Source organism: Oncorhynchus gorbuscha, linkage group LG09 (genome assembly GCF_021184085.1).
Source record: "Oncorhynchus gorbuscha isolate QuinsamMale2020 ecotype Even-year linkage group LG09, OgorEven_v1.0, whole genome shotgun sequence".
Classification (NCBI taxonomy): domain Eukaryota; kingdom Metazoa; phylum Chordata; class Actinopteri; order Salmoniformes; family Salmonidae; genus Oncorhynchus; species Oncorhynchus gorbuscha.
Genome location: NC_060181.1, coordinates 46,310,226 through 46,329,679, shown reverse-complemented (window position 1 = coordinate 46,329,679; position 19,454 = coordinate 46,310,226). Strand labels below are relative to the sequence as shown.

The 19,454-nt window shown below is 44.0% G+C and overlaps 1 pseudogene; it reads left to right on the top strand.

The window, feature by feature from the left end:
* LOC124044395 overlaps positions 1 to 19,454 on the top strand; it is a 117,464-nt pseudogene that overhangs the window by 22,009 nt on the left and 76,001 nt on the right.

The following is a 19,454-nucleotide window of genomic DNA, read 5'->3' as shown; positions in this document are numbered from 1 at the left end:
CGTCTCTGCTGAGTGAATGGGTGTATTATTTGTATAGCTTTTACTCAACGTTGCCCAGGCCAGAAATGAAAAACAGTTGGTTTTTATAAATCGTTGGCCAAATTAAGAGCTTTGGCGTGGGTTTTAAGTTGATGTTGGCAATGGCTTCTCCTAATAGCAATAGGGGGTAATAAAGAAATCCAGTTCATGCTGACAAACCGGTTTCCGTCTCATAGACTACAAAATACATTTGTAGTCAGCATTGACAATAAATGTCTACATTATGTGACTAGGGATTAGGACTTTTTTGAAAAATGAAACTTTTTCTATCATAAAAATAGTTTGTAGCTTTCTATTAAAATGAGTGTGCTATACAATTGTATTCAATCTCTTGATCCTATCAGACAATCAGATAAGTGCAAGGGAGGTGACCTGAAAGGGCAGACTCCTATGAATCTCCCAATATCCTTTACTTCCATCTCTCTATGCGTAAATTATTTAGTGTTATTATTTTAATAATTGAATGCAGTCGAACACATTATTTATGGCTCAATGCATGTTTATTTTTCTCGAACTGAAATGTACATTTTGTTATCACCCTTTCCTTTCATGTTCATTTCTCATCATTTGAAGATTGTGAAAGAGAAAACAATTGTGTGTGATAACTGTGGAGCACTTGAGGATTCTGTGCCATGGCAATGAAAACCAGTTGGTTCTGCTGAAACAATTTATGACTAACAGATGTAATAGCCTATAATGCATGGGTAGAGGATATCATCAGAACTCCCAACAACTCCTCACAACTCAGATTGAGAATTACACTGAAGTTTCTATTCAATCTCAGAAGTGTAAGCCTGTCTAATAATATGTAATTAGATTATATATGTGAAAAGTGTACTGTGTGGCTCAGCTGGTAGAGCATGGCCCTTGCAATGATTGATTGCCACAGGGGACCAGTACAAAAAGGATACTGGATAAGAGCATCTGCTAAATTATAGAATAAATGTATCAAAATAAATAGTGCCAAAAGGCAGTTTAAAATGCAAGAAGTGTAACACCTGTGTTATGTGCATTTGGTGACTAGTGCTGTTGACACCATTCCAAGGTGCATTATGTAGCCTAATGGTTGTAAGAAACACATTAGGCCTGCATACTAGCAAAAAAAAGAAACATCGCCTGTGGACTGAAACAGTCCAGACAGACTGCTATATTGGGAATGTCCTTTAGAATTGCATTCCAATAGGAACGCAATGTCCCGCTGCGGCGGGGAATGTACAGTAGAATACAACTACGGAAGGCTGCTATGTCTTCCCGGTATGTCGGCTCCAAACAGGGAATTTTTTTAAGGACGTACAAATTACATCCATGAAATGAGCTGCGGAAAGGTGGGGTCCCATCTGTACAACATAATGTGTTGCGCAGGTAAGCACGACAGTGTCCAACACTCCGTCCATATAACACTGGAGAGGAGGAGTTCTGGCAGGGAGGCAGGCGTTGGTGTGGGCAGATAACATTAACCTATTCCATGCCAGCACCTGTAAACAAGACTGTAAAGGACTGTTCGCCCAGGGTAGCAAAACTGTCAAATGAGACGTGTAAGTCATCTCTGCAGTAATATTAAAATAGAAGTTATAGAGACTGTATTGTTATCATTGTGGTTTTAGCCTACTATGGTTAAAAAAATGTGTGCTATATTATTTTGAGAACAAAAACCCACAGCAAATCTTATCTTATCTTATTAAGACCTATATTGTGTGTGGTTTATTGTATGTGACTTCCACCACTAGTGTGTCTGAAGTAGTAGGTTGATTTATATGATGTCCTTCCAATTAGACCAATGCATAACAGTACTGTAATTGTAGCCAAGCACAGTGTGATGCATGTAGTGGATCTTGTGGAATTAAAGGGCAGCCCTCGCTGACAAAACTGTTCTACTTCCCAGAAAAGTGAGCACACCCCCAACCCCCAACCCCCCTTTCCCTCTGACTCAGGCTCTAATAGACTTTTTGGTGCTCCAGAGAGGTTTCTGGCCAAAACCACACATCTATAAATACTAGTTAATGGGCTCCTGGCTCCTGTGTGTTTTGGTCTGTTGTCTTGGAAACAAATGGCCTTCGCATTTCATTTTTTACACAGTTTTACATGACGGTCAACTAACATTTCAGAACCCCATTAAATGTTGACCTTGGATGTTAGTAGTCAAAATGCTGATGAGGTAGAGTAGATGTGCAGAGGAAAAGGTTTCGGTGATAAGCGAGACATCAAAGGTTCCTTTATGGTGTAAGGATAAACTGTCTTTTGACGACTCAACTATCTTTTCAACTACTCAACTATCAACTATTGAAATAAAGTGAGGAGGGGGAGTTTAGTTCAAGTTTAGTTGACCCTGATTAACTTGCTGATTTTGTATATAAATTCTTCAGGGTGTCAATTAACATTTTTGATCAACAGTGGCATGTTTCTGTAGTGCCTTGTTTTCAACAGAAGAGGGAGACAACCACAAATTTATGCCTGGGATACTTACAATTTGGCCCCATCTTCAGTGTTGAAATAATATTATAATACATTTTCCATACCAATGAGATCTGTTCCTTGCAGTATTTTTTAAGAAGGTAGTTATTGCATTTTTGAAGTGAGCAATTTATGCACGACATGCATCCCATCTGATTTATGTATACAGCATACGTACACAACATATGTGTAACGGTTTTCTGTATGGGAAAGAGTCGGACCAAAATGCGGCATGTAGATTGCGATCCATGTTTATTCAACTGAAGCAACACGAATCTAAATACAAACACTACAAAACGTAACGAAAACCGAAACAGCCTAATACTGGTGCACATACACACAGACCAAGGCCATCAAGACACTGAGGACAATCACCCACAAAACCCAACACCAAACAGGCTACCTAAATATGGTTCCCAATCAGAGACAATGACGAACACCTGCCTCTGATTGAGAACCATATCAGGCCAAACATAGAACTAGACAAACTAGACAAACTAGACAAACTAGACAAACTAGACATGTAACATAGAATGCCCACCCAGATCACACCCTGACCAACCAAAACATAGAAACATACAAAGCAAACTATGGTCAGGGTGTGACACTATGGTATATGTATGTGGGCTGATCAATGTCACGTGTCATTTTTGAGTCACAAGATTGTGCGATAGTTTTGGATGCAAAAACACATGCATAATATATGACATGAGATTATAATTTGGACCTCTGGAAAAAACAGGGGCACATACACTGCCTTCACAAACTATTCACACCACTTGACTTTGTCCACATTTTGTTGTGTTACAGCCTGAATTGAACATTTATTAAATAGAGATTTTGTTGCCACTGGCCTACAAACGATATCCCATAATTCCAGAGTGGAATTCGTAACTAGAAGCACAAGCATTTCACTACACTCGCATTAACATCTGCTAACCATGTGTATGTGACAAATATAATTTGATTTGAATTATGTTTTTCGAAATTGTTACAAATTAATAAAAAATGAAAAGCTGAAATGTCTTGAGTCAATAAGTATTCAACCCCTTTGTTATTGCAAGCCTAAATAAGTTCACAAGTAAAAACTTTCTTAAGTCACATAATAAGTTGCATTTCTCTGTGTGCAATAATAGTGCTTAACATGATTTTTGAATGACTACCTCATCTCTGTACCCCACACATACAACTATCTGTAAGGTCCCTCAGTCGAGAAGTGAATTTCAAACACAGATTCAACCACAAAAACAGGTTTTCCAATGCCTCACAAAGAAGGGCACCTGTTGTTAAATGGGTTAAAAAAAAGCAGACATTAATTATCCTTTTGAGCATGGTGAAGTTATTAATTACACTTTGGATGGCTTATCAATACACCCAGTCACTACAAAGATACAGGTGTCCTTCCTAACTCAGTTGTCGGAAAGGAAGGAAACCACACATGGATTTTAGCTAGAGGCCGATACTTAGCCGTGGAAAGTAGTTTGGGGGTGCTGCAATTCTTTTTTTCGTTGAGGGGGTTGGGGTGGGGGGGGGGGTGAGGGGGGGGGTCTGATTTAATATTTTTCACAATAAAAAACTTCCTGCGGCAATGTATCAATGGTGACTTTAAAACAGTTACAGAGTTTAATGGCTGTGATGGAGAAAACTGATGATGAAAAGAAGGAAGCCTGTACAGAATAAAAATTATTCCAAACATGCATGCATCCTGTTTGCAATAAGGCACTAAAGAAAAACTGCCAAAATATGTGGCAATGAAATACACATTATGAACTGAATACAAACTGTTATGTTTGGGGCAAATCCAACACAACACATCACTGAGTACCACTCTTCATAATTTCAAGCATTGTGGTGGCTGCATCATGTTATGGGTATGCTTGTCATAGGCAAGGACTATGGATGAATAGAAACAGAATAGAGCTAAGCACAGGAAAAAATTCTAGAGGAAAACGTGGTCTGCTTTCCACCAGACACTAGGAGATTAATTGACCTTTCAGCAGGACAATAACCTAAAACACAAGGCCAAATCTACACGGGAGTTACTTACCAAGAAGACCGTGAATGTTCCTGAGTGGCCGAGTTACAGTTTTGAGTTAAATCTACTTGAAAATCTATGGCGTCCTGAAAATGGTTGTCTATCGATGATCAACAACCAATTTGACTGCGCTTCAAGAATTTTGAAAATAATAATGGACAAATGTTTCACAATCGAGGTGTGAAAGCTCCTACCCAGAAAGACTCACAGCTGTAATCACTGTCAAAGGTGCTTCTACAAAGTATTGACTCATGGGTGTGAATACTTACGCAAATAAGATATTTTATGTAATTCATTTTTTACACATTTGCAAAAATGTCTAAAAACATGTTTTAATTTCATCATGTTTTCATAGTGTGTATAAAATCTATTTAATCCTTTGAATTCAGGCTGTAACACAACAAAATGTGGAATAAGTCAAGGGGTATGAATACTTTCTGAAGGCACTGTATGTGCTTGAAGAATACATTCCAACTAAAATATTCCCAAGCCGAGAGACATGCTGCTGCATTAACGATGACAGTAGTGAATTTGAGTAGCTAGTATTTTTGCCTTCCGATGCCCACAGGTCTTGCTTTAGGGAGCTCGAGATTCATTGTATTCCTACATACATCATAAATAAGAACCTGCTGTGCACGTGTGTAAGCCATATTATTTATTGTGTTTTGTTAGAATTCCTATCTTCATTATGCAATGGCCATCACATGCTCGCACATGCAGAGATATTTGGTGGGTTGGCAGAGTCGAAGATGTAGCCATTGGTGTGTTATCATGAGGAGGAGGCTCCCCGTCTGTAGGAAGGGTGGGTACCGCACTTTTACAACCCCAGCACGAATGTACTGTATAGTGACAGGCTTCTCCACCAAAGCTGACAGTTTTATCATATTTGTTAATGATTGACAGTGGTTGTTGTTCATCGACTTAGACCCTCCAAGCATAAATGTATCTATCAGTTTTGCATAGGGTTACATTTCCTATTTGAATTCTCATATACAGTACCAATCAAAAGTTTGGACACACCTGTCATGCAGGTGAAAGAGGACCCAAACGCGACTTAACAGAAACAGAGTTTATTAAAGTCCAAAACGGAATAACAGAAATCCTCTAGATTTGTAGAGGGGAAAACAACTGGAGAAGCGGCCACAGACTGCAGGTCGCTTCGGGTAGGCGCAGGCCGTAGTCGACTGAGACACCTGCTCACACGCAGCATCTGATGAAGGCACAAAACACGACAGGACAGGGTGATACACAATCACGGCAAAAACACGACAGGACAGGGCGAAACGCAATCACAGCATGGTGAATACAATACAAGGAACCGACGGCACAGGAACGGATCACAAAGGAATAAATAGGGACTCTAATCAGGGGAAAGGATCGGGAACAGGTGTGGGAAGACTAAATGATGATTAGGGGAATAGGAACAGCTGGGAGCAGGAACGGAACGACAGAGAGAAGAGAGAGCGAGAGAGTGAGAGAGGGAGGGGGAGAGAGAGGGATAGAACCAAACAAGACCAGCAGAGGGAAACGAATAGCATGGGGAGCACAGGGACAAGACATGACAATAAATGACAAACATGACAGTACCCCCCACTCACCGAGCGCCTCCTGGCGCACTCGAGGAGGAATCCTGGCGGCAACGGAGGAAATCATCGATGAGCGAACGGTCCAGCACGTCCCGAGACGGAACCCAACTCCTCTCCTCAGGACCGTAACCCTCCCAATCCACTAGGTATTGGTGACCCCGTCCCCGAGAACGCATGTCCATAATCTTATGTACCTTGTAAATAGGTGCGCTCTCGACAAGGACGGGAGGGGGAGGGAAGACGAACGGGGGTGCGAAGAAAGGGCTTAACACAGGAGACATGGAAGACAGGATGGACGCGACGAAGATGTCGCGGAAGAAGCAGTCGCACAGCGACAGGATTGACGACCTGGGAGACACGGAACGGACCAATGAACCGCGGAGTCAACTTACGAGAAGCTGTCGTAAGAGGAAGGTTGCGAGTGGAAAGCCACACTCTCTGGCCGCAACAATACCTTGGACTCTTAATCCTGCGTTTATTGGCGGCTCTCACCGTCTGTGCCCTGTAACGGCAAAGTGCAGACCTCACCCTCCTCCAGGTGCGCTCACAACGTTGGACAAACGCTTGAGCGGAGGGAACGCTGGACTCGGCAAGCTGGGATGAGAACAGAGGGGCTGGTAACCCAGACTACTCTGAAACGGAGATAACCCGGTAGCAGACGAAGGAAGCGAATTGTGAGCGTATTCTGCCCAGGGGAGCTGTTCTGCCCAAGACGCAGGGTTTCTGAAAGAAAGGCTGCGTAGTATGCGACCAATCGTCTGATTGGCCCTCTCTGCTTGACCGTTAGACTGGGGATGAAACCCGGAAGAGAGACTGACGGACGCACCAATCAAACGACAGAACTCCCTCCAAAACTGTGACGTGAATTGCGGGCCTCTGTCTGAAACGGCGTCTAACGGGAGGCCATGAATTCTGAATACATTCTCAATAATGATTTGTGCCGTCTCCTTAGCGGAAGGAAGTTTAGCGAGGGGAATGAAATGTGCCGCCTTAGAGAACCTATCGACAACCGTCAGAATCACAGTCTTCCCCGCAGACAAAGGCAGACCGGTAATGAAGTCTAAGGCAATGTGAGACCATGGTCGAGAAGGAATGGGGAGCGGTCTGAGACGACCGGCAGGAGGAGAGTTACCCGACTTAGTCTGCGCGCAGTCCGAACAAGCAGCCACGAAACGGCGCGTGTCACGCTCCTGAGTCGGCCACCAAAAGCGCTGGCGAATAGACGCAAGAGTGCCTCGAACACCGGGATGACCAGCTAACTTGGCAGAGTGAGCCCACTGAAGAACAGCCAGACGAGTGGAAACAGGAACGAAAAGGAGGTTACTAGGGCAAGCGCGCGGCGACGCAGTGTGCGTGAGTGCTTGCTTAACCTGTCTTTCAATTCCCCAGACTGTTAACCCGACAACACGCCCATAAGGAAGAATCCCCTCGGGATCAGTAGAAGCCACAGAAGAACTAAACAGACGGGATAAGGCATCAGGCTTGGTGTTCTTGCTACCCGGACGGTAAGAAATCACAAACTCGAAACGAGCGAAAAACAACGCCCAACGAGCTTGACGGGCATTAAGTCGTTTGGCAGAACGGATGTACTCAAGGTTCTTATGGTCTGTCCAAACGACAAAAGGAACGGTCGCCCCCTCCAACCACTGTCGCCATTCGCCTAGGGCTAAGCGGATGGCGAGCAGTTCACGGTTACCCACATCATAGTTGCGCTCAGATGGCGACAGGCGATGAGAAAAATAAGCGCAAGGATGAACCTTATCGTCAGACTGGAAGCGCTGGGATAGGATGGCTCCCACGCCTACCTCTGAAGCGTCAACCTCGACAATGAATTGTCTAGTGACGTCAGGAGTAACGAGGATAGGAGCGGACGTAAAACGTTCTTTTAGAAGATCAAAAGCTCCCTGGGCGGAACCGGACCACTTAAAACACGTCTTAACAGAAGTAAGAGCTGTGAGAGGGGCAGCAACTTGACCGAAATTACGAATGAAACGCCGATAGAAATTAGCGAAACCTAAAAAGCGCTGCAACTCGACACGTGACCTTGGAACGGGCCAATCACTGACAGCTTGGACCTTAGCGGAATCCATCTGAATGCCTTCAGCGGAAATAACGGAACCGAGAAAAGTAACGGAGGAGACATGAAAAGAGCACTTCTCAGCCTTTACGTAGAGACAATTCTCTAAAAGGCGCTGTAGAACACGTCGAACGTGCTGAACATGAATCTCGAGTGACGGAGAAAAAATCAGGATATCGTCAAGATAGACAAAAACAAAAATGTTCAGCATGTCTCTCAGAACATCATTAACTAATGCCTGAAAAACAGCTGGCGCATTGGCGAGACCGAACGGCAGAACCCGGTACTCAAAATGCCCTAACGGAGTGTTAAACGCCGTTTTCCACTCGTCCCCCTCTCTGATGCGCACGAGATGGTAAGCGTTACGAAGGTCCAACTTAGTAAAGCACCTGGCTCCCTGCAGAATCTCGAAGGCTGATGACATAAGGGGAAGCGGATAACGATTCTTAACCGTTATGTCATTCAGCCCTCGATAATCCACGCAGGGGCGCAGAGTACCGTCCTTCTTTTTAACAAAAAGAACCCCGCCCCGGCCGGAGAAGAAGAAGGCACTATGGTACCGGCGTCAAGAGACACAGACAAATAATCCTCGAGAGCCTTACGTTCGGGAGCCGACAGAGAGTATAGTCTACCTCGAGGAGGAGTGGTCCCCGGAAGGAGATCAATACTACAATCATACGACCGGTGAGGAGGAAGGGAGTTGGCTCGGGACCGACTGAAGACCGTGCGCAGATCATGATATTCCTCCGGCACTCCTGTCAAATCGCCAGGTTCCTCCTGAGAAGTAGGAACAGAAGAAACGGGAGGGATGGCAGACATTAAACACTTCACATGACAAGAAACGTTCCAGGATAGGATAGAATTACTAGACCAATTAATAGAAGGATTATGACATACTAGCCAGGGATGACCCAAAACAACAGGTGTAAACGGTGAACGGAAAATCAAAAAGAAATAGTCTCACTGTGGTTACCAGATACTGTGAGAGTTAAAGGTAGTGTCTCAAATTTGATACTGGGAAGATGACTACCATCTAAGGCAAACATGGGCGTAGGCCTGTCTAACGGTCTGAAAGGAATGTTATGTTTCCGAACCCATGCTTCGTCCATGAAACAACCCTCAGCCCCAGAGTCAATCAAAGCACTGCATGTAGCACCCGAACCGGTCCAGCGTAGATGGACCGACATAGTAGTACAAGATCTAGATGAAGGGACCTGAGTAGTAGCGCTCACCAGTAGCCCTCCGCTTACTGATGGACTCTGGCCTCTTACTGGACATGAATTAACAAAATGTCCAGCAACTCCGCAATAGAGGCACAGGCGGTTGGTGATCCTCCGTTCCCTCTCCTTATTCGAGATGCGAATCCCTCCCAGCTGCATGGGCTCAGTCTCAAAGCCAGAGGAGGGAGATGGTTGCGATGCGGAGCAGGGAAACACCGTTGATGCGAGCTCTCTTCCACGAGCCCGGTGACGAAGATCTACCCGTCGTTCTATGCGGATGGCGAGAGCAATCAAAGAATCCACATCTGATGGAACCTCCCGGGAGAGAATCTCATCCTTAACCACTGCGTGGAGTCCCTCCAGAAAACGAGCGAGCAGCGCCGGCTCGTTCCACTCACTAGAGGCAGCAAGAGTGCGAAACTCAATGGAATAATCCGTTATGGACCGTTCACCTTGGCATAAGGAAGCCAGGGCCCTAGAAGCCTCCCCACCAAAAACTGAACGGTCAAAAACCCGAATCATCTCCTCTTTAAAGTTCTGGAATCTGTTAGAGCAATCAGCCCTTGCCTCCCAGATAGCTGTGCCCCATTCTCGAGCCCGGCCAGTAAGGAGTGAAATGACGTAAGCAACCCGAGCTCTCTCTCTAGAGTATGTGTGGGGTTGGAGAGAGAACACAATCTCACACTGCGTGAGAAAGGAGCGGCACTCAGTGGGCTGCCCGGAGTAGCAAGGTGGGTTATTAACCCTGGGTTCTGGAGGCTCGGCAGGCCAGGGAGTAACAGGTGGCACGAGACGTAGACTCTGGAACTGTCCAGAGAGGTCGGAAACCTGAGCGGCCAGGTTCTCCACGGCATGGCGAGCAGCAGACAATTCCTGCTCGTGTCTGCCGAGCATGGCTCCTTGGATCTCGACGGCAGTGTAACGAGCGTCTGAAGTCGCTGGGTCCATTCCTTGGTCGGTTCCTTCTGTCATGCAGGTGAAAGAGGACCCAAACGCGACTTAACAGAAACAGAGTTTATTAAAGTCCAAAACGGAATAACAGAAATCCTCTAGATTTGTAGAGGGGAAAACAACTGGAGAAGCGGCCACAGACTGCAGGTCGCTTCGGGTAGGCGCAGGCCGTAGTCGACTGAGACACCTGCTCACACGCAGCATCTGATGAAGGCACAAAACACGACAGGACAGGGTGATACACAATCACGGCAAAAACACGACAGGACAGGGCGAAACGCAATCACAGCATGGTGAATACAATACAAGGAACCGACGGCACAGGAACGGATCACAAAGGAATAAATAGGGACTCTAATCAGGGGAAAGGATCGGGAACAGGTGTGGGAAGACTAAATGATGATTAGGGGAATAGGAACAGCTGGGAGCAGGAACGGAACGACAGAGAGAAGAGAGAGCGAGAGAGTGAGAGAGGGAGGGGGAGAGAGAGGGATAGAACCAAACAAGACCAGCAGAGGGAAACGAATAGCATGGGGAGCACAGGGACAAGACATGACAATAAATGACAAACATGACACACCTACTCATTCCAGGATTTTTTATTTTATTTGTACTATTTTCTACATTGTAAAATAGTAGGGAAGATGTCAAAACGATGAAATGACATATGGAATCGTCTAGTAACCAGAAAAGTGTTAAACATGGACTTTCCATGCTCTCTAACTTTACCTGCCTTGCGGAGATACAGGGCCTGGCAGAAGAGTAGTGTCACTCTCCACTGCTCAAGCCCAAACAAGCCCTAAGCAGTCATCCAAGTCTGCTCTTCTTCATGATAATACGTGAATGTCCCCTTTTAAAGAGAAAGATGTATGATCTTGAAGGTTAAAAGTGTAAGAGGTATTTGGGTGCTATGTAACACACCTGTGGTGACCTTTGAAGGGAGAAGGGGGCTTACTGCCGCCAGCTATCATGTCTGTCTGTGCTTGTGCTATGACCTTGACCCCTCCAAATCACACACAGTTCATAATTTCAAGTCCAGTTTCAACTTTCACCCCACATCATTTTTTTTGCATTAGTTGTGGACATATGGAAACATTTTATCAAGTGAGACACACTCATAGCATCAAATCAGTCTTGTTTTGATGTTCTCCATTCAATTCAGACACAATGGATTCCCTTTTTTTTAAGCAGTGTGGGTAGTTTGGCAAACCAAATTAGATGTGACATAAGTTTGGAAAAACATCCAAAACAAATGCTTAATAACATTAACCACTCCTTTCAAACATGGGAACTGATCAGCACTTTGTATCTGTCTGCAACTGATTCATTATCTCCTGTCTTGGGTTGCGTCCCATTCCGCTCTGGTCAAAAGCACTATGTAGGGAATAGGGCGTTATTTGGGACAGTGTACACTGTATGGAAACACTTATTGATGGAGGTTTCCCTCAAATTGAGTGCTGATGGAAACAAATGCTCCGTGAAAAGGGTTATTTTGTGATTGTGCCATGTGGTGGAATAACTAATTTCTATTGCTTTGTACCATACCCCCTAGTCTGGTCTGGTCTGCTATAATACAGGCCTTTCATTCAGTGTGGTCTGGCTGTGATCGTTTTAGCTGCATGTACATTCTTCCTCTATCTCTCACCACACACTTGGAATCACTAGCCAGAACACGTAGCTAAAGCAGATTCTAGTGAAACTTTACTGTATGGTTGTATGGCTAAACCTTTCCAACATGAGTAAGAAGAGGGGATGTCTACTCAACTAGCCTTTTTTTTCTTGTTTTTTGTGACTTTTTTCCTGCTCCTGTTTGCAAACTTGATGAATGTTTCCAAAAAAATTGAACTGCTCTTTTAGCTGTCCTGTGAACGTTTGTCAAGTCGTTGGAATAGGATTGAAGCAGAATTTACTGTCTTGCAGGTGAAGCACATCAGTATCTGCATCCATATAGTCTACTGAAACTATTAAAGGGATTTTGGCAATGAGGCCCTTTATCTACTTCCCCCAGAGTTAGATGAACTTGTATTTGTAGAAAGAGGAGGGAGGGAAGCGCTACTAAGGTACACAATAGTACATTTTGGTAGAAGGTGCTCTTTGGTAAAAGGGGTAAATTGGTCATCAAAAAGAAAGGAGGACCAAGGCACTCTTCATATAATGAATTAAAATGCCTTTATTAGTATGGCATTTCAATAGAAACAATATTTTTTTTAAAACAACGTGTTTCGGCTGCATGGCCTTCATCAGGAAGTACAAAAAAGAAGGAATACAATGTCCTCTTTTGAACAGCTTTTCCAATTAGCCCTAATTGAAAGAAGGAGTGGTCACAAGATTGATTGGACACACCTAGTAAGCAATAATATACACATTATATGGTGAAATGATGTAGCTATGTTATCATAAAGATACAACTCCAAGCTAGAACTATCAGAACACTTAGAGAGGTTGTTCTAACCTTAAATATGACTGGGAGAAGTGTCAAAATAAGAAAGAAATATATTCCCCAGTACACTAGAACACAGCAAAACATGAACAACAACAGTCTGAACATAGCTGAGGGCAATTGACCAAAATGTCCACTAGGTGACAGCAAATGGACCCATCACGACCCTACAGGAAGGGTGATAAATCCATATCTTCATTTAAACCAGGGTATTTAGTGGCCTGTAGTTTGTAAATCCAAAAACCTTCCCTTTCGTTAAACTGTTTAAGCGGGTCCCCTTTTCTAATAGAGGCCGGAACATGATCAATACCCATAGCTTGGCAGGGTTGCCATGGTGTAGGGACTTGTAGTGCCTTGCCATGGGGTAGTCTTCATTGCTTATCCGTATGGTGTACTTGTGTTTCCGCTAAGCGGTCTTGAAGGTGTCTCTTCGTCCGTCTCAATGTAGAAATCTTGCACTGTGGACATTCAAATCTATAAATGACATGAGTGGTTTTGCAGTTAATGAAATGCTTGACGTAATACTACATTTTGGAAGCTGTGTGAACAAAATACTTCTTCTTTGCTATATTTCTGCAATGGTTGCAATGGTTACATTTAAAAGAGCCCTTGGGTTTGTGGTCAAGCCAAGTTTTTTGAGAGTCACCCGGAAGATAACTGTGGACTAATTTGTCATTTAGGGTAGGACATCTCAAAGCTTATGACTGGTGGCTCAGGAAAGACTTGGCGTAGAAGCATATCACTTTGGATGATTCCCCAATTATTTTTAATGATTATTTTAATGTTCTCTGCTTCAGTGCTATATTTTGCAACAAAATACACTCTCTGATGTGTCACGAGGCACTCCCCTTCACAACAAGCTCTCTCTGTCAAGTAATCCAGCCCTTTTACCTGCATCTTTCAGGACCTGAACGTTGTATCCTCGATTCAAGAAGCGATTCTCTAATTCAGCAGATTTTACATTGTAGTATGTTTCCTGATCGCAAATTCTGCGGACTCTTTGGAATTGGCCATATGGAATAATCTCTTTTAGCCTTTTGGGGTGAAAGCTGTCTGTCCTCAGAATGGTATTTCCATCTGTAGGCTTCCTAAAGATTGATGTGTGCAAACAACTTTTGTCATTTTGACTAATGTCGAGGTCCAAAAAAATGAATGTTATCCTTGCTGTACTCCATAGTTAGTTTGATTTTAGGGTTAATGTTGTTAAATTAAATAGCTATCACTAGCCACCTTCCACCCTGTTACGCAACCTTGCACCTTGGTGCCTGCTGCCCTGGAATAATGGAATTAATAATGATGATAATAATGGAATACTAGTCACTGAATGATTACATACTACTTCACTCATCTCATATAGCCTAGTGGTTAGAGCGTTGGTCCAGTTACCGAAAGGTTGAATCCCCTAGCTGACAAGGTAGAAATCTATCGTTCTGTCCCTGAACAAGGCAGTTAACCCACTGTTCCCCAGTAGGCCGCCATTGTAAATGAGTTTGTTCTTACCTGATTTGCCGAGTTAAATAAAAAAATATATTCTAATGTATTTTAGTCAATGCCACTACGACATTGCCTCAATCTAATATTTATACACTGCTCAAAAAAATAAAGGGAACACTAAAATAACACATCCTATATCTGAATGAATGAAATATTCTTATTAAATACTTTTTTTTTACATAGTTGAATGTGCTGACAACAAAATCACACAAAAATTATCAATGGAATTCAAATTTATCAACCCATGGAGGTCTAGATTTGGAGTCACACTCAAAATTTAAGTGGAAAACCACTCTACAGGCTGATCCAACTTTGATGTAATGTCCTTAAAACAAGTCAAAATGAGGCTCAGTAGTGTGTGTGGCCTCCACGTGCCTGTATGACCTCCCTACAACGCCTGCGCATGCTCCGGATGAGGTGGCGGATGGTCTCCTGAGGGATCTCCTCCCAGACCTGGACTAAAGCATCCGCCAACTCCTGGACAGTCTGTGGTGCAATGTGACGTTGGTGGATGGAGCAAGACATGATGTCCCAGATGTGCTCAATTGGATTCAGGTCTGGGGAACGGGCGGGCCAGTCCATAGTATCAATGCCTTCCTCTTGCAGGAACTGCTGACACACTCCAGCCACATGAGGTCTAGCATTGTTTTGCGTTAGGAGGATCCCAGGGCCAACCGCACCAGCATATGGTCTCACAAGGGGTCTGAGGATCTCATCTCGGTACCTAATGACAGTCAGGCTACCTCTGGCGAGCACATGGAGGGCTGTGTGGCCCCCCCAAAGAAATGCCACCCCACACCATGACTGACCCACCTCCAAAACGGTCATGCTGGAGGATGTTGCAGGCAACAGAATGTTCTCCATGCGTCTCCAGACTGTCATGTCTGTCACATGTGCTCAGTGTGAACCTGCTTTCATCTGTGAAGAGCACAGGGCGCCAGTGGCGAATTTGCCAATCTTGGTGTTCTCTGGCAAATGCCAAACGTCCTGCACGGTGTTGGGGTGTAAGCACAACCCCCACAACCCCCCTACCACCCTCATGGAGTCTGTTTCTGACCGTTTGAGCAGACACATGCACATTTGTGGCCTGCTGGAGGTCAGTTTGCAGGGCTCTGGCAGTGCTCCTCCTGCTCCTCCTTGCACAAAGGCGGAGGTAGCGGTCCTGCTGCTGGGTTGTTGCCCTCCTACGGCCTCCTCCACGTCTCCTGATGTACTGTTCTGTCTCCTGGTAGTGCCTCCATGCTCTGGATACTACGCTGACAGACACAGCAAACCTTCTTGCCACAGCTCACATTGATGTGCCATCCTGGATGAGCTGAGACTCCGTCTCACGCTACCACTAGAGTGAAAGCACCGCCAGCATTCAAAAGTGACCAAAACATTAGCCAGGAAGCATAGGAACTGAGAAGTGGTCTCCTTTATTGGGGGTGTCTTGCTAATTGCCTATAATTTGGGGTTGGAATGATAAGTGTTTGTTTCAGGTACCCCTTGACTTTTGCTTCTGTAGATCATAGTCAGTGTCACAGCAGGGGGACTCTTAAGCTCTGTCGCATATTGCACCCTATTCCCTGTATAGTGCACGATACAGTCATATGGGGTGCTGGTCAAATGTAGTGCGCTATAGGGAATAGAGTTCCATTGCGTACACAGTTTTACTGTTGAAGACATATCTGAGGGGGATTTGACTTAGCTGCCTACCACGAGGTTGCTGCATTGGCACAACCTGAAAGGCACCTCACGTAGCCACTTCTGTGTTGTTACACAGGCAGTACCAGTAAAGGGATTTGGCACTGGTGGGGCACATCTTCTCCTCTTTTGCCCTGCCCCATGACTCCCGTGATATTGCTCTGTTCTTTCTTATTGTCACATGAGATCTGGTTTGATCTAATAGCTTATTCTGAGGATGAAATCAAACTCTATTTATCAAGTCACAGATGACTTATGAATGAATTATAGCTTCAACTCCCATGCTAGGCTTTGCTTTGATGCAGATGAACTGTACTCAATTCTCACTCTCTTAAACCGTCTCTATATTTCAAGCTTAGATAATACGGTAGCTGGCTATATGTTCTTATCTTAATGCTGCGTTAAACTACTGTACAGAATGAGACCGAATAGGGAAGTTAGAATTTGAATTTGGTTGCCTTGGTATTAGTCTTGCCAGGCTTGGATCAGGTTCCTGGTTGTTAGACTGTGTGGAAAACATTGCACAACTCACGCCTGCTGCTGGTAGATTGAGTGCGATATCAGGACAGTCTTCACTCTTCTGGGAAGGCTTTCCACTAGATGTTGTAACATTCCTACATGGACTTGCTGAAATAGCCAAATCCACTAATTTGAAGGGGGTTCCACATACTTTTATATATAAAGTGTGTGTTGTCAAGGCACTGTAAGAACTGTTAGATTAAACTTTTTAAACATTATTATCCTTTCTGATCCAGTTTTATGGATGTAAACATACCACCCCACTTGACTGTATGAAATATTCCCATGTTTGTGATCCCAATAGATATTACCTCAAACACCCCAGAATTCTATATCTACCCTGTATATAACTCTTGGTCTTAGTTGAAGTTGAGTGTCTGCATGCTGTTGATATTAACCATCACTTTCTCTCTCTAGCATAGATGAACGGGACCGGGTACAGAAAAAGACCTTCACAAAATGGGTCAACAAGCACTTGATGAAGGTGAGATGAGGACATATACAACACCTCACTCTTTAGCACATCCCTCAGCTCCTCAGCTTAATTGCTGCAGCAATTTCTGTGTGGTACTATAGTCTATCCAGCCTGCGGGTCATAACACATAACTGGTACTACTATTATCACTGCCTGTTGTGTAAGTGTCTATGGTAAGAAAAGGAAAACCCTGGCCTGTGGTGCTGCCTTAGTATTATGAATCATCCGATATTACTCAACAGAAGCTTGGTTTGCATAAAAAGATGGATTTGCACTGTATAATTCCATTGTGACTCCCAAATATGATTTGGAGCTTTTTGGAAGCTGCCCTGCTACAAAGTTTCTTCCTGCAGCCAGTCACTGAGTCCGAGGCACTAAAGGAGCTCCTTAAACTTGACCCCAAAAAAACATCTGGATCAGATGGTTTAGACACTTTCTTCTTTAAAAGGTTGATACCCATATAATCGCCAAGCCTATCTCTGATCTTTTTAACCTGTCTCTCCCCTCTGGGGATGTTCCCATTGCTTTGGAAGGCAGCCACGGTTTGTCATTTATTTAAAGGGGGAGATCAAGCTGATCCTAACTCTTATAGGTATCAAGTTTCAGGTAAGACCCAAATGCAGAAACTGATTATTACAGCAACAGTGGCAGGCAAATGACAGGTGTCAATAATCCAGAGTAGTGTCAAAGGCACAGGATGGCAGGCAGGCTCAGGGTCAGAGTCAAGCAGAGTGGTCAGGCAGGCGGCTCAGAGTCAGGACAGGCAATGGTCAAAACCAGGAGAGCGAGGAAAAGAGAGACTAGAGAAAAACAGGAGCTGAGACAAAACACTGGTTGACTTGACAAACAAGACGAACTGGCACAGACAGACAGAAAACACAGGTATAAATATCCAGGGGATAAGTGGGAAAGATGGGTGACACCTGGAGGGTGTCACCCATTGACTTGCCCAAAGCTTTTGATACAGTAGACCAGGTATTCCCAAACTGGGGTACGTGTATGCCAAATAAAATGTGATTCACATAAATAAATTTTAAAAATAAGTGAATCTTCACATTTATATTTTCCAACGGGGCTATACATTTTAAACTATCTAGTGTTTCAGCAAAATAACAACACAAATACAGGTAGCCTACTCAAATAATTAACATCCAACCACATTAACCATTACTCTCGCGGAAATTCCACCAACGGTCCGTATGTAACCAAAGCAAGGCCCATGAACTCTCATGCATTTTCTGCATTATGCAATGATATGGGCAACGGCCATGAGATGCTTTTACAACATACAGAAGTGCGCTGGTTATCAAAGGGCAAAGTATTGGCATGTTTTTTTAAATTGAGAGACGAGCTTAAAGTTTTCTTTACTGTCCATAATTTTCACTTGTCTGACCCCTTGCATGATGACGAGTTTCTCACACGACTGGTCTATCTGGGTGGTGTTTTTTCTCGCTTGAATGATCTGAATCTAGGATTACAGGGACTCTTCGCAACTGTATTCAACATGCGGGACAAAATTGAGGCTATGATTAAGAAGTTGGAGCTCTTTTCTGTCTGCATTAACAAGGACAACACACAGGTCTTTTCATCATTGTATGATTTTTTTGTGCGCAAATGAACTCAAGCTTACAGAAGATGTCATATGTGATATAGCAAAGCACAAAGCAAAGTGAGCTTGGTGCGCAATTACCCAGGTACTTTCCCAAAACAGGCGACACAAACAACTGGATTCGATATCCCTTTCATGCCATACCTCCAGTCCACTTACCGATATCTGAACAAGAGAGCCTCATCGAAATTGCAACAAGCGGTTCTGTGAAAATTGAATTTAATCAGAAGCCACTGCCAGATTTCTGGATAGTGCTGCGCTCAGTTTCTTGCCTTATCAAATCGCGCTGTTAAGTCGCCCTTTGCAACCACGTACCTACAGTGGGGAGAACAAGTATTTGATACACTGCCGATTTTGCAGGTTTTCCTACTTACAAAGCATGTAGAGGTCTGTAATTTTTATCATAGGTAGTACACTTCAACTGTGAGAGACGGAATCTAAAACAAAAATAAATAAAAATCACATTGTATGATTAAGTAATTAATTTCCATTGCATGACATAAGTATTTGATACATCAGAAAAGCAGAACTTAATATTTGGTACAGAAACTTTTGTTTGCAATTACAGAGATCATACGTTTCCTGTAGTTCTTGACCAGGTTTGCACACACTGCAGCAGGGATTTTGGCCCACTCTTCCATACAAACCTTCTCCAGATCCTTTAGGTTTCGGGGCTGTTGCTGGGCAATACGGACTTTCAGATCCCTCCAAAGATGTTCTATTGGCTTCAGGGCTGGAGACTGGCTAGGCCACTCCAGGACCTTGAGATGCTTCTTACGGAGCCACTCCTTAGTTGCCCTGGCTGTGTGTTTCGGGTCATTGTCATGCTGGAAGACCCAGCCACGACCCATCTTCAATGCTCTTACTGTGGG